Here is a 14,892-nt window from a genome sequence, read left to right as displayed (position 1 = left end):
GGGGAGTCACCCGGAAGGGCAGATCACTGCTCAGGTCAGACGGGGTATTGATCAGCGGGTGGTGAGCGGTTGTACTATGCATTACTTGTGTTTGTTGTTTTAATTCCATTACCCTTTTAGCTTTATATTCTCTCCCCTTGTTATTTCCCTCATTATCATCATTACTATTACTAGTAGTAGCAATAGTTTTATATTATACTTTAGTTTTTGGCCTGTTCTCAACAAAACCTGTGGGGTTTACATACTCCCACAGAGTGGTAGGGGGAAATGGGACAATGAGCAAATGGCTGAGTGGTGCTGAGTTACTTGCTGGGCTTAAACAATGACAAGTTGCTGTGATTATTTTGATATAGAATTAAGAAAGTTGATTCTTGTGAATTGTTTATATAGACATAGGGTTTGAAAGACAGATATTTAGAAGTATTCTGCTAGCAAGTGTCATTTTTAAGACTTTTTTTTTTTTTGAGACAGTTTCTTCTATTTGAGGGGGACAGGTTTCTGGGGATGTTTAATAGCCTATCTTAGAATGACTGATGTCATCAGTAAAAAATCAAGGAGTGTCCAGAAGGCTGGCCACGTTTGAAAAGAGCCATCATCAGACTGCAGACTACATCCCAATATCATGACATAAATGGCTTAAGTATTTGGAAGAACAAGACGGAAACTTTATTCAGACATATTGCTATACTGACTGCATCTTCACCCACAGTGGTATTTTCATCAATGATAGGAATTTTCATTGATTTGGGGCATCAAAAAGCATCTTCTACATGCACCACCTGAAGTTTAGTTAACTTTTAGATTGTTTAATGAAGTATCTTTTTTAATGTGAAATAATCAATGTATGTTAATTGGTGGTATGTTAATTACCACCATTGTCTCACCATCAAGCTGTCTCCAAAATACAGAATTTACATAGTATTGTTTGTATTCTGGAGAAATTCTGAATTTCTTTGTATTTCCAAAGAAAATAATGCATGATGGAAGAAAACACTAGTATGGATTGACTAAAATGCATATATTCAAATTTTGTATGTTTTTCCTTTGGCAGATGTGTTATTTCCCCACTACTCCTTCCCAAAAAAGCCTTCCTTGCTCTGGTATGCATAGTTCTAGACATTCACCTAACATTCTTTTGTGGATTTGCTTCTGTAGGCACTATTTTATGTTTGGTATAACTGGGTATTGGCTCACTACCAATAGTATTTACATTGAAAAGAACTTGTAGTAGCTTGAAAAGGTGAATGTGGACATTATTGCTTGTTTTGTATGTTGACTTGTATGTCAACTTACAAACTATATTTATTGCCTAGGAGCCCACTGTTAGTAGGAGTGGCATGTGGTAGTAATGTATTTGCCAAAGTACAGTAATCATGTAGTTTCTAAAAGGTCTAAGGGAGCAATGTTTAAGAAAGTAAGGTTGTATTTGAGAGAAATAATGATTCTATGATTCTATATGCTTAACAAATATTTGCAGACACAGATATCAGTTAAATAAAATCCTTTCATCCAAATACAAAGATGTGATGAGGGTTGCCCTTTCACAATTGGTTTAGGAAACCGTTATGTCCCCTTTTCTAGATCAGGCATAGTATTTCACTTGGTATACTTTCCAAGTCATACTGGGGTACTTTTCTAAAGGCTATTAAGGATGCTGACTTGCTCTAACTATAAGGGTATACCAAACCTCGCCTGAGAATGAAGAGCTGTCCACTCAAAACATCATTGAGTTAAGAAACTGTATTTACCAGGCTAAATTTAACTTCCACTGAACTCTGTGACTGTGGCTAGATTCTCAAAGGTTCCTGAGTTAGCTTCTTTAAAGTTAGCCTGATGATTGCTACTACTGGTGCTGAATGGTGCTGGGTGTGAGCAGACTTATAATAGAGGTTTTCTCAAGCATCATTGCAGTAGGCTTTCACTGTGAAATGTGGTTTTAAACAAATTACATTTGTTTAAAAGTTACCTTTATTTATAAAGTGTCTTGATAGGAGATAACTGAACTTCAGGTGAGGCTTTGTGTTTCTGACTGATTATTCCCAGAATTTACCCTGTGGCATGGCAAATGCTTTCAGGTGTGATGCTTCAAAAACATAAGAAACTTGAAGAGTAATCCTTCTCGTACTTCTTGGTATCTGGTATGTCTCTGTATTTTAAATGCAAACTGTAACGTGGGTCAGTAAGACATGCTCTAAGTAGAGATTTACTGGCTCTTACTGGCTCTGCCAGGTTTCAAGTGTAAGTTATACACAGATTTTAGTGGGCTGTGATTGCCCTCTCCAGCGTGTCTGACATAACTTTAGCATTTATATAACAGTAAACAAACAGAACACAACTCTTTGATTATTAGCTGTCCTAGGCTGTCCCAAAGTAACAGATTTTTTACCTGAATAGAAAAAGACAATGATTAGACATCAATAATGCACAATGAACCACTTTCATTCCAGAGTATTGATGGGATAGAAAAAACAAACAAAAAACCCCAAACAAATCCTTGGAAGGGTGAATTCCCCTTTTCCTCAAACAACCAAACCAAATGAAAACCAGGAAAGATAACATTTTTAATGGATAGGCCTAGAGCATTTTATAGCTCAACAAAGGTAGCTCCACAGTCATAGCTGTTTTTTAAGGGCTAGATGCTGTCAATCCTACTCCTTGTTACAAAGGTATGTGGGAGAACACTGAGCCATAGGATGTCAAACAGAGCCTCTTCTTGAACTTCTAGAATTAATATCACCTCTCTTCTGGGCTGCTGTTATTCCAAAATTAATTTTTACTTCCAGAGAAATATACTAATCCTCTTTCTAATTCTGCAGGCTGTCAGAAGTGACAGTCACTTACTTCTTCAGGGAAATAAAGGTACATTTGATTAATCTTTGGCTGAATATTTTTACCTTTTGACTGCTCCTATCCCATATTTTGAAGTCAACTATGTGAAATGAAGAAAGAGACAGAAAAGAAGAGGATCAGAGAATGAAAGAATAGGAATAATAGTCTGCATCTTGGAATGAAGAGACAAAGAGGAGGCACCTGTCTAACACTCTACCCAAGAAAGCTTTCAGAAGTTGCCAGCTGCCTCATGGATTTGAGTGTGTAGCTAAATGCTACTAGTGCTAATTAATGCTAATTTAGCATGAATGTTCTTAAAAGCTTATGGTGGTCGTTAGCCCTTCTTTGGAGAATTCAAATCCCAAGGCACAGCATATAAAAATTTAGATAACTAAATCAATTTGATGAATTCTTTCACGTAATCTTAACTTTTGATCTGGTACCATCTTTACATTAAGGATGAATGCATTGTTTATTGCTCTTTTGGAACCTGAGTTGGATTCTTTACACGGAGCTCCAATTGTTCTTGCATTCAAATGGAGTTGTATCAGTAATCAAAACAGAAGGATGGTAAAATAGAAGCAGCACATATGGTAATAAATCCCATGAAAAGCACGCAGACTGTAGCATAAATCTACCATCTGCTCTAAGATTTACAGACTCACTTTTTGCTTACTAGATGACAAACAGAGTACCCGCTCTGTTAGCCCACGCTGAAAGGGATTTTTCCATTGCCTAATAATAAAATTAGGTGGGCTGAAATTTGGCTCATACATAGGCTTGCTCCTCTGAACCTTCTCAGTGTATGGAAGAAGTCTAAGGTGCTAGTTCTAGAAAACAATCTCCCCTCCCACAAACAGAAGTGTTACTCAGTAGTCATTGTAACAGCTAATGGTATCTTGAAGCACAGTGATGTGAGGAAAAGTTTCTACTGTTAAGGCTGTAATCTCACATTTACAATTTAGAAAGGCAATAGAATGAGAACACATTCTTCTATAACTTCTTTTATACTTTACCTTGACATGGCTATTTTTTGCAGCTAGGATGTCTGCATAGTGCAGACATAGCCCTTTTGTGCTATGTATCATCCAACAGCCTTAGTGGCTTCCATGTATAAGCAAGATTTACCTCTGTGCAAAAAAAGGTCAAATCTGTGCTTTGTACTTTCCAAAACTTAAGTTAAAAGTCTTAACTTTTGAGCTGGATTTTCATGCAGCAGAGCAAGACTGGAAGGAAGCTATCTTCCATCTCTTCGAAAGTGGCAATGATTTGCTTGCCTTTCACAGAAGCCTGCTCCACACCATGCATTTGCTGACAGGACTACTGCGAAGATGTAGAAGAAGCTGTTTCTGTAGAAGCATTCTGAATTAGTATCTCCAAAGGTTAACTTTTCTGTTTCTACCGTCTGCTAATTGTGATCCATCAGCTGGAGGACAGGAGTCCTGAGTGGTGAGCAAGCACACAGCATAACATCTACACTGCCTCGAGTTCTGGAACTAGCTAATTGTGCTCTTAGTGAGGCATAACACCCTCAAGCCCTAATGCTTTGTCATCCCCCTGGAATGTCCTTTCAGATTAATTTTTCACCTCTGAATACAACATAATTGACAGTATTGGTATTTCAAATGTCTACATTTGACTCCAGATTTAAGACCTCACACATAAAAGAGGCACTTCAATTCCTTCCTCTGAACTTTAGTTCCACATCACTGGTCTGCATTCTCACTTGGATCATGCATCGGTTTCAAGCACAGAGCCGCAGCTGCAGATAGAGGAAGTACAATCTGAAAGGCCTGATCTGCAAAACTGCTAAGCACACACAGTATAATCCAGTCCTGATAGAAATCTTTGAAATTCAGACAACATAGGGAAATTTATTCACCTTCAGTAAGAAAACAAAACAAGGCCAAAATGGAAAAGAGAAAGTGAGGAGGTTTAGGTATTAGGTAAAATTGATAAAAAATGCACAGGTAGACCATTAATCTCACTGTTATTATAATTGATGTGTTACTGGCATTGTTCTTAGACTAAAGTTGAAACACAGCACTGCACCAGCTGCTAGGGAGGAGAAAAAAAATAACTGTTACAGTTGAAGCACAACTAGAGCCAAAAATAGCTGGTGGGTCACCCTCCAGTCATTTCCCTGACAATATTTAAGCTTTCTCTTGTAGATGTTACACATTGACCAGACTCAATGACATAGCATAGAAATCTTTATGTTAATCTTTGCATTCTTTTGAGAGTGCCATTGCACACAGTATTTGCCATCCCTCAAAACTTTAGTTTTAATGTTTTTCATTACTAACAACTTCAGTTTCCTTTATCTTTTGAAATTCTAATTTTCTGATAAGATCTGAATTACGTGTATTCTAGTCAAGAAAAAAAAAAAAAAGATGATGAAAACATTACCTAATATCATCTCCCTTTCTGACGAGAATACAAATTTGGTTGATGGTACCAAACTGCTAATTCTGAGCCTTATTTTCAGACTGCAAGAGACTGCAAGAGTCACAGGTGTTCATCGCTTGATTTAATGATTCTATTTTATTAGATGACAACACCTGTAAAATTCTGCTCATTGATGGTTCCCAGCTTGAGACAGGATTTTTAGGAGAAGCATTCTGTCTCAACATAGTACCTAACACAATAGGCCTCCCTGCCTCACCTGCAGCTAGTGTGAAATTACTGTAATATTTAGCAATTAATTATGGTGAGCAAGATGTTTCTGTATTTTCCCTTTGAATGTTATTACTAGATATCCCTAAAGCAGCTCCTAATGGCCAAAGGCATGCTGAGTTCTATTGTGGCAGGTACAGAACAAATATATAGGAAGTAAGTAAGGTTAATAATTTTCAGATGGATTTGCTGGGGGGTGTTCCATCTTTGTACTGAATTTTGGAACTATTTCTATGTAGTAACTGAGTAATTTATGTGCACTGATTATCAAAAGCTTTTGATATATTGAGAAAATGCTATCAAAATGAAGTAACCCTCTTGACAAAATCAAATACTCTTTGACTACCCTCCTCAGTGGCAGTAGTCTAGGTAAATATTACTTTGGCATTTGGAATGATCTAAAGGCCAACAGCAGTAAGCCTCCCTACTTCACCCAAGTTCCAACCAGTCTGTACATATTTCAGATGTGATTACTTACCCAAGATCCACTCGGTGTGGTTTAAGTCGATTTAGTACCGCTTTTTGTTAATAAACTGTCAGAGTATGCTTTCTGAAAACTACACACTATTCTATCAAGTCCCTTTATCTTCTGCTTTGATCTAAAATGGCATCCTACAACATTATAAATCCATAAATTGTTACTTGAACCATTAACATGGCACATTGAATGGTATTGTTCCTAATATTGACTTTTTGCGAATCCTGACACCTCCTCAGTTAGAGTAATTAGCCTTTAGCTCATAATAACCAAGTCCTTTTTTTTTTTTTTTCCTAAAGGCTCAAGAGGGCTATTGCCCAGCAGCCCTATTTTTAATAGAACTAAAAATTAATTTCAGTAAATTATGGCAGGAAGGAATGAAGGAAGGATACCAAAGATAATCACAAGCTGGTGTGGGTCAGTTTAATTACTGGGCTGTTATTCAAGTCAGTCCACTTTGTTTGCATCTCATCTCTATTCACCCTTCTCTGTTTCTGGTAAAATCTGAGAGAAACCAATAATTAAATAACTGAACACAGCCCACACCTTTCTTAGAGCTCATTACACCTAGAGATCAACGACTGCTTGCAAAATGCTGACAGCTCATGGATAAATCAACCCCCCTTTTCCATTCATTCTCAGGAATGTACTTCAGGAAAATCTTTAGAATCGTTGAGAACAAACATTCTGCAGAAACATCTAGAGATTTTTACCTTGTTACTTGCTCAGAACATACTGATCAAAATAAGATTCATAATGTTCCAGGTACTACCAGTGGATTAATTATTCGTTACATACGTTGGCTTTTATGAGTTCTTTATGATTTTTTTTACGTAATTCCCATAGTTAGTGGTGAAGACTTTGTTAACCAATAAGCATTACAGCAAGATCTATCATTTCAGTTTACACTCTAATGAACTGATATGAAAAATTACATGTTCAGTAATGAAATAAATTTCCCTATTAAATACTTAATCTCAGTTCCTCAATATTTGATTTGTAGAAATCATAAAGATAAATATCACCACCATTAATTAAAACCAGTTCCTCAGTAATGTTCCACACATCTAGCCAGCTAACCATTATCTCTGCATTCTTGCCTTCTAAATTCTTCAAACTTTCTACTAGTGAAGAATTGCAGCCATTTCAAGATAATGCTTTCTGTTTAGGTAGCTTAAGTATTTTGCTTTAGCCATCACTTTTTGTTACACATCTCCTCACAAGCTTTATTATGCCTCTGCTGGCACTCCGATGTTCGTTTTTGGGGCCGCAGTCAGGCATCCTTAATAGAGGAGTAATGACTGTGGAAATCTCTCCCTCTGGTGGTCATTCGAGCCTCTCGCTTTCAGCAGTTTCCAATCTCAACCCAGCACTTACCAGATGGATCTAATCTACGGTTTTATCTTTTCCTATCTGTTTAGTGGCCCACTGTCTAGAAGAACAGCTTATACCTTTGCTTCATTTCACGAAATCATCCCATATGTATTTTTATAGTGAGCAAGAGATACTGTCCACATGTTTTTTGTTGAGCTCAGAAAAGGATGAGGAGATACTTGGTAAACAGGAAAAGGAAGAAAAGCAGTGACAGATAAATAAAACATACTGACTGCAAATAAGAAAAAGTTAGATAAAAAACATAATACAGAATATTAGTACTTTCAACAACATAAGACATACAAAAGTTTGCAAACAGGAAAATAAATGTTTTTAAACTATTAGTAGAGAAAAAAATACACAGGCTAAGCAGGTATCAAAAAGTGCATTAAAAAATGCAGTTAGGAGAAACATGGAAAACAAAAAAAAACAAAGGCATATACCTAGAGCTGGATTCTGTGGCTACTCCAAGCATGCACTTTCTATAAAGCAGTGTGAGAAATGTATGTATTCTATATAGTGCAGGATAACTGTGCAGGACCATCAGTTTAGATCAGGGCTGTATTGCTTCTGATCATTGACAATTCAACCTCTTGGAAGACTATGGATGGCTGAAAATGCAATTTTCCTGAGGTTTCTACTTTATTTTAAAAATGTTACATTAAAAAATGCCAAAGCACACATCTGATTTCTCAGACTAGAAGACATGCATGGTTACGTGCACATGTCTACTCATGATATCTAGTTGTTCCTTCCTTCCGATGTAGAAATAGTACCTTTAGCTCTTTTGGTAAGTGATGTGCCACTTTAATGTCACACCAAAGGTGGGTTGCTTTGGGACATGCCTGTGTCCCAGAATCATTCAGAAGCATCCGGAGCAGTGATAGATGTGACGCCTACACACTGCGACTAATCAGGAACAGAAAACTGAAGGGCTAGTGTGGGCCTAGGAGGGAGAACACCAGTCCACAAATCTCTCCAGCTGTTCTCCTGGAGCTCTTCAAGCACTAGTCCAAATAGGCTCTCACTGCCAACCTGACACAGGCAATATTCCAAGGGGGGAATGTGATTCTTTGACCCATCATTTAACTTCTTCTTGGCATGTTGCCCGGTTCCAAGTATACACAGAGCACAAATGACTTTCTGACATTATATAGATTCTTTTAGCCATCTATTTAGATTCTTTAAGGACATTATTTTCCCCAAGTGTTTTAAATTAATCCCTCTTTTCAATATAATATGAAAACATTTTATTTCTCCTTTTTATTAACGCAGAATTATGCTTTCAAGAATTCAGCTTTAAAGGACAGTAAAATGTTACTACAATACTTCTGTTTCTATAACTCCATGAACTGGGCAGAGACTGTTGTAGAGAACTAAATTTGCTTGCAAAGTACTAATAGCTCTTGTCATTTCACCTCACCTTATGATGTGTAAGAAGAATTAAAAATACTTTTATGGAAGTATAGAAGGATTTATTATTCATAATTAAAATGAAAGAACAGCTTCATAGGATCCTTATTATTTACACTGCATATTCATTTACAATTATTTTGCTGTGCATGAGGAACCACAGGCTTCCTTGTAAAGTATGACACTATTAATACAGAAATCAACGAATATTGTTTCTCATATGTCATTAATATTAATAATCTAACCAAACAGGGGGGGAAAAGTGCATCAAAACAAACCCCGAAATATACACAACAGATCTTAGATTCCTGCAGCACAGAAAAAGAGATGATGTAGCAAGAATTTGGCACATTCGGAAACAGTGATATCATGGACCAAAGGACAAAGCATTAGCTGAAGATTGACACTCAACACAGAATTATGATTACATGCCAGTTGTGTATTGCATTCCCACTGTTATACAATAGCATTATTTAAGAGTTCCAGTCAGAAATCCAGTCTCTGTCATACTCATCCCTGAAGATACATGCACACACAAAAAATCACTGCACAGGCTGTGAGGATTTTCAGTTTGAGTAATGTGAGTGGACCACCTGGAGAAGGTCACATCTGGGTTAATGAGTGATGAGGCGTATGCTGTACCTGGAGACCACCCCACCCTGGCAAAGGGCTGCATGGCTGTGCCACATCCCACCAGACAGGCCCTCTCAACCAGGTTGCAGCAGACACGGGGGGAAGTTGTACACAGCACCAGGAGAAGGAAGAGGAAGCGTTGTGTCTTGGGGTAGAAATACCAGCTGCAGTGTCTGTAATGAGGACTAAGTCTTTACGTGCAGTTACCATAGTTTTGTTCTTTTCTAATTAGATTATTAGCTAGTGCCTTAGAGTCCCTTTGGGGGCCAGTGAATGCCCCAGCTTGCTGGTCTGACCCTAGTTTCTTTGGCTTCTGGGGCACCCTACTGCTGCCAGAGGCATGGCCTCTTGTGGGATGAAGAGGCCTGTGAGCTGCCAGCCTTCCTTTCTGGAGGATGCTGGGGCATCCCAGGTGAGCACCCGGGCCCTGGCAGCAGTGGAAGGATCTGCCATCACATGCCCCAGTTCCTCATAGAGCATCTCCTCCTCCTTAGGAAGAGGGCAGGATCTCCCCCAGGGAGGCAGCAGGGCCAGGAATGGCACAGGGCTCTCCTCCTCCTTCTCAGCAGCATAAGAGTCCAGGAGGTCCAGCACAGTTCTCCTGCAATGCTGATCAGCTGGCACACAAATGTCAGTAATCTTTCCTGCCTAAGAAGCCGTGTTAGGAAGCTCAAAAGGAAAGGCAGAGTTTGCAGAGAAAATTCCTTGGATATGGCAGAAGTACAACACTTCCAGAGATTTTTGGAGTTGTTCACTACAGGAAGCTGATTCCCAAAAAGGTTTTCTCTGATTTTCTTTTCCTACTTATCATCCTTAAAAATGGAAACACTTGGGTAAATAAGAACACCTACTTTTTGGACATCTCAAATAATCTCAGATGTAATATTAATACTCCATTCAGTTCCCACTAAAAAGGTTTCTAGAGCCATTTGACATGCCCCCAGATACCGAACCTGGCCTCCAGATGCTGCTCTAGAGGGCTATATTGTATCTGCCAGTATGATAAATATGTGAGCATTTAAGTAGCACTAAAGACATATGTGTGGGCATCTCAATCAAGCCTGGTATCAAAATCATAAAAAGGACTCTGAATACCAGCTTTCCACAGCCAAAAAGGTCTTAAAGTGCCTGTGGTTTGTAATGTCCACATACAAACTACGAAATTCTTAATAACATTATTTTTTACTGTTTTGCTCAGGAACCTGCTGTGCCTTAAGTCTGAAGAAAGGATGTGACTAAACTATGGCAAAGTGATTGCTCTTCTAGTTTGCAGCATAAGTACTTCTACTTAAAAGAGAGTTCAGCATCATGATTAATGGGTGTATTAACTTAGCATCCTGCTAAGTGTTGGAACAGAGAACTGCCCTTTAAAGAATCTCACTCTTCACTGACTCTGTGAGGCACGTGGCTGCCCTGAATCACCTCACCAAAGCAGGGAGTTTCCTTTTAGCCCATCAGTACATAGTTTTGGCAAAGAAAATAGACACTTTAATAGGTCCCTTTGACAGGATAAACCAAAGTTTACATTTAAGGATCACAGAAGGGCTTCCATGGCAAAAGCTATGAGGTAACGTTCAGTTTATATAGAAACTGGTAACAAATAAATAACTGAAGTTAACACATTGTTTATTGTAGCATCTTACTATATGACATATTTTAGATGACTGTATCATAGGAGAACTTCTGATCTCTGTGAGATCCATCAGAAGGATTCACAGGCATCATATTTCAGTAATAGTAAAAATATTATGCATAATCAGGCACGAGTGTAGGAGGATTTTTTGACTACAAGAGTATTTGAATACAGTATCATGTTAGAAAAACAAAGCTTCCATGTCCTCTGTTTTGCTTCTGTTAAGCCACTAAATTGCAAATATTAAGTACAACATAGCATTTGTCAGACCACAATTCTCAACTCAAAACCTGTGAAATACAAATTATTATTTTTCAAAAAAGTAGAGCTAGAAATTACCTCAAAATTATTTATGTCCTCAACTGACATCGATATCCAAATCAAGATACCACCCTCTGAGCATAAGTAAGTTGGAAAAAAATTGAACATTTAAGTTGTGTAATATGAACTCAAATGTGTATGCAAATAAGCTAACTCTGAAGTAATTTTGAGATGAATTTATTGCCATTGATTAATTACAGATCAAGTTTTTTAGTTGATACATTCAAGCAAGTTAACAGGCTAAAAAGTGTTTAGAATGCCATTAATAGAAAATAAAAATTATTTAATATGACTGCACAATCTGTAGAAATTGTTAATTATGCAAAAATACCTTGTTCACAGTGTATGTCCACTTAAACAGGTCTTATAAAATTAACATTTTGATCTGCTCTTAAGGAGAATGAGATATCTCAACCTAGGGTGTCTTATGAAATGAAAACCAGATTATGTTGCTTTCTTCATCAGTCAGACAAGTTGCTTATTCTTTCTACTTCCTCTCTACTTAATATTTGTAAACTATAGGATTAAAAATATTATGCATACAGACATCTAAATGAAAGAAAAGCACTGCTTAAAAGCTAAACTGGTTTAATGAGTCTATATACTAAAAGCAATTTTCAATTTAAGGGGATAATTAATTTATTTGCATCTCAGCCTGAGGACAAGCCTGTTACATGCAGGCATTAGCACTAATGAGTGAAAGAAACTTCCACTGCTTTCTACTATTTCCTGTTGAAAAAGTGAAATTGATAATTCCAGAAAGGAAATTAATTTCAGGCTGCTGTCATAAACCATATAACATTGGAATTAAAGAAAAAAAATATTTAATTTAGACAGTGGTAACACACTGCTGGAATCTTATGAAATCTAAAACTTCACCAGATAGAAATTACTGTGGAGAGCTGTTCAGAATGTTTGAATGACAGCAGCACTGAAAAAACCCAAACTCCTTTATATATCTTCTGAAGGAAATAGAAGACATTTTTACACGTCTTAGGAAATTTTATTTTATGTAAGTATTAAGCACTGACAAGGCAGTGCCCCTCATGGGACAGGAAAATCAGGACTAAGCACACAGAGAGACACTCAGTCACAAGATAGCAAATTACCAAGGATAATCTCCTTTTCCCAGAAACTGTAAGATTTAAAAGAAAAACAACTAACCAACAAACAAACAAAAACAAACAAAAAAACCCCAAACAGCTGGGACTGTAGTAAAAGAAGACTGGAAAGAACCTTCGAGATCTTCAAATCTCACACCAACTGCTGTAACCTTCATGTCATACAGCTGTACTTCATCTTCAAATCAGTTGGTGGTTTTCTCCAATACTTTTCTTAGGAAGCTCTTCCAGTAATCTCCCTGGTGGAACAATTACAATTTTTTAATTTTCACCTTAAATTTTTTAACAGTCAATGAATACCTACTTTTTATTTATTTTCATACATCTTCTAGGTTCTGTAGTGTTGACATAACCTTTTATTTCCCCACTGAAGACATATCAAGAAGAACTATTCTCAGCATTTCTTTTGCTGAACTGAATAAGTAAAGCTCTGTCTTCCCATGACACAGACTCTATCCATTTTGATCATCTTAGCATTACTTCTTTGTGCCTATTCTAGCCTCAATTTCGTTCTTGAAAAATGGATTACTACAACTATCTGTATTACTTTAAATAAAGAGTATTACTTTAAATAAAGAAATCCCCTGTACGTACTCGAAATATACCCACAGTCCAGGTCACAGATGGCATTTTCAAAGCTACATCATCCTGTCAATGCACATTCTGTGACGAATTAGTATACTTCAAGACTTCTTCTCTTGTTACATTTGACGAGCCCTCAGTTGATAGCAGAAATTCTTGTCAGCAGTATCCAAGTGCATAACTTTGCACATTATTCACCTGAATCTCAGGCATTTTCCACTCCTCTAATAGTCAAGGTTGTTAAGTGCTTTCTTAATATTCTCTGCAAGTTCTAATTCAGCTTTGATTTAAACAGTTTTTATTCCCACTCTATATTCTAAGAGATAACTTTATTTGCTGATCAGTATTTTTTTTATTCCTTTCTGTCGATTTCTATTCCTTACAGTCTGCATGTATTTCTAAAATCCTTCTTTAAGTGACTACCCATTTAGTCCTGGCATCATTTCTGAAAGTCTTTTGCTTGCTCAAATATAAATTTTAGGTACTTTAAAGAAATTTAACCTCAATTTCAGATTTCCTCTCCATTAAAACGCCTGAGCAGTTCAGACTGAAGTTTCTTCAGCTCATCTAAGCTTACTCTTCAAATCAAGCACTTCACTTGAAGACATACTTTTTTCTGAAGGAAGGTTAGACTTTTTCGGCTAAACCGAATCAACGTAATCAAAAGCCCTAATCAAAATTTACGATGACTGATTAAACTCCAATGTCATTGTTTACCCAAACTAAACATACAATAGTACAAAATCCATTTCAAAGTGTTGTTAATGTTAATTTTTACTTGTCAGCTTAGTGTAGAACACTCAAATCAGTCCTTGAAGTTCCTTGAAATTCTCTTTCCCACAAGTTCTACAATTTTTTAGGCACAGGCATGTTCTCTTCCATCCCTTATAGTCCCGTGTACCATAAATACTTGGAAGCTGTGCCACTGTGAAGAAAATGAAAGTGTGTTTTTAGCTCTAGCTAGGTAACTAGTACGTTCTCCCAAGTTAAGAGAAATGTGGGATGAATAAGCAAGTTATAGACAGAAGTGACCTTGGGTTTCTTTTCTGTGTAAGTACTTTCACTTCTAGGAACTAGTTCCCAAGAGGTGATAAACAGAACACATCTAATGAACTTCACTGACCTTGCTCATTTTCAGAACATGTCTTCTTTATGATGTTTTCTTTTATCCTGCCTCAAGACAGCAGGATTCCTTGATCAGCAGGATTCTGAAGCACAAAGATGCTTGCATTTAACAGAGTTCAGGGTTCCATTCCAGGAAACAAGTGACCACAAGATAAGAAAATATAATTAAGAATTACTCTATTAGATCTAGTCCTTGGTGTCTTAAAAAATGTTTTGCCTAGTTCTAATACAGCCTACAACCACACATAGCAATTTTGGACTGATCTGATTATTTTTCAAAAAGGAGCAAAAGGAAATCAAATGATTCATTAACTGATGGGTATTCTGTATAGGCTTTAAATTTTTTATGAGCATGACAAACTTTACAAATCAGATTTGGAACCTTAAATGCAAATGTAAACCATTATCTTCAAAGGAAAGAGGAAGAAATGTTATTTTCTTACAATTTACTTTGTAATAGGAAAAGCCGTTCAATGATAAGTTAAATTGGAAATCAGGGTGTATTTTTGAAAGGACAATAAAAAGCAAAAATATTATCATCTCTATACAATGAAATGTTATGCTTTATGTAATGCCTAGTGTTGTTAGCAAAGTTTTTTCCAACAATTAATCCTATAGTGAAGGCTTCTGCCACTATAATGCTGTTTAAGTATGCAAGCTGCTTAGAAAAAAACAGGTAATGGCAACAATAAATTTCCTCCCATGCT

Source organism: Lathamus discolor, chromosome Z (genome assembly GCF_037157495.1).
Source record: "Lathamus discolor isolate bLatDis1 chromosome Z, bLatDis1.hap1, whole genome shotgun sequence".
Lineage (NCBI taxonomy): Eukaryota > Metazoa > Chordata > Aves > Psittaciformes > Psittacidae > Lathamus > Lathamus discolor.
The sequence above is the reverse complement of the archived record's forward strand: the minus strand, read 5'-3'. Positions refer to the sequence as shown.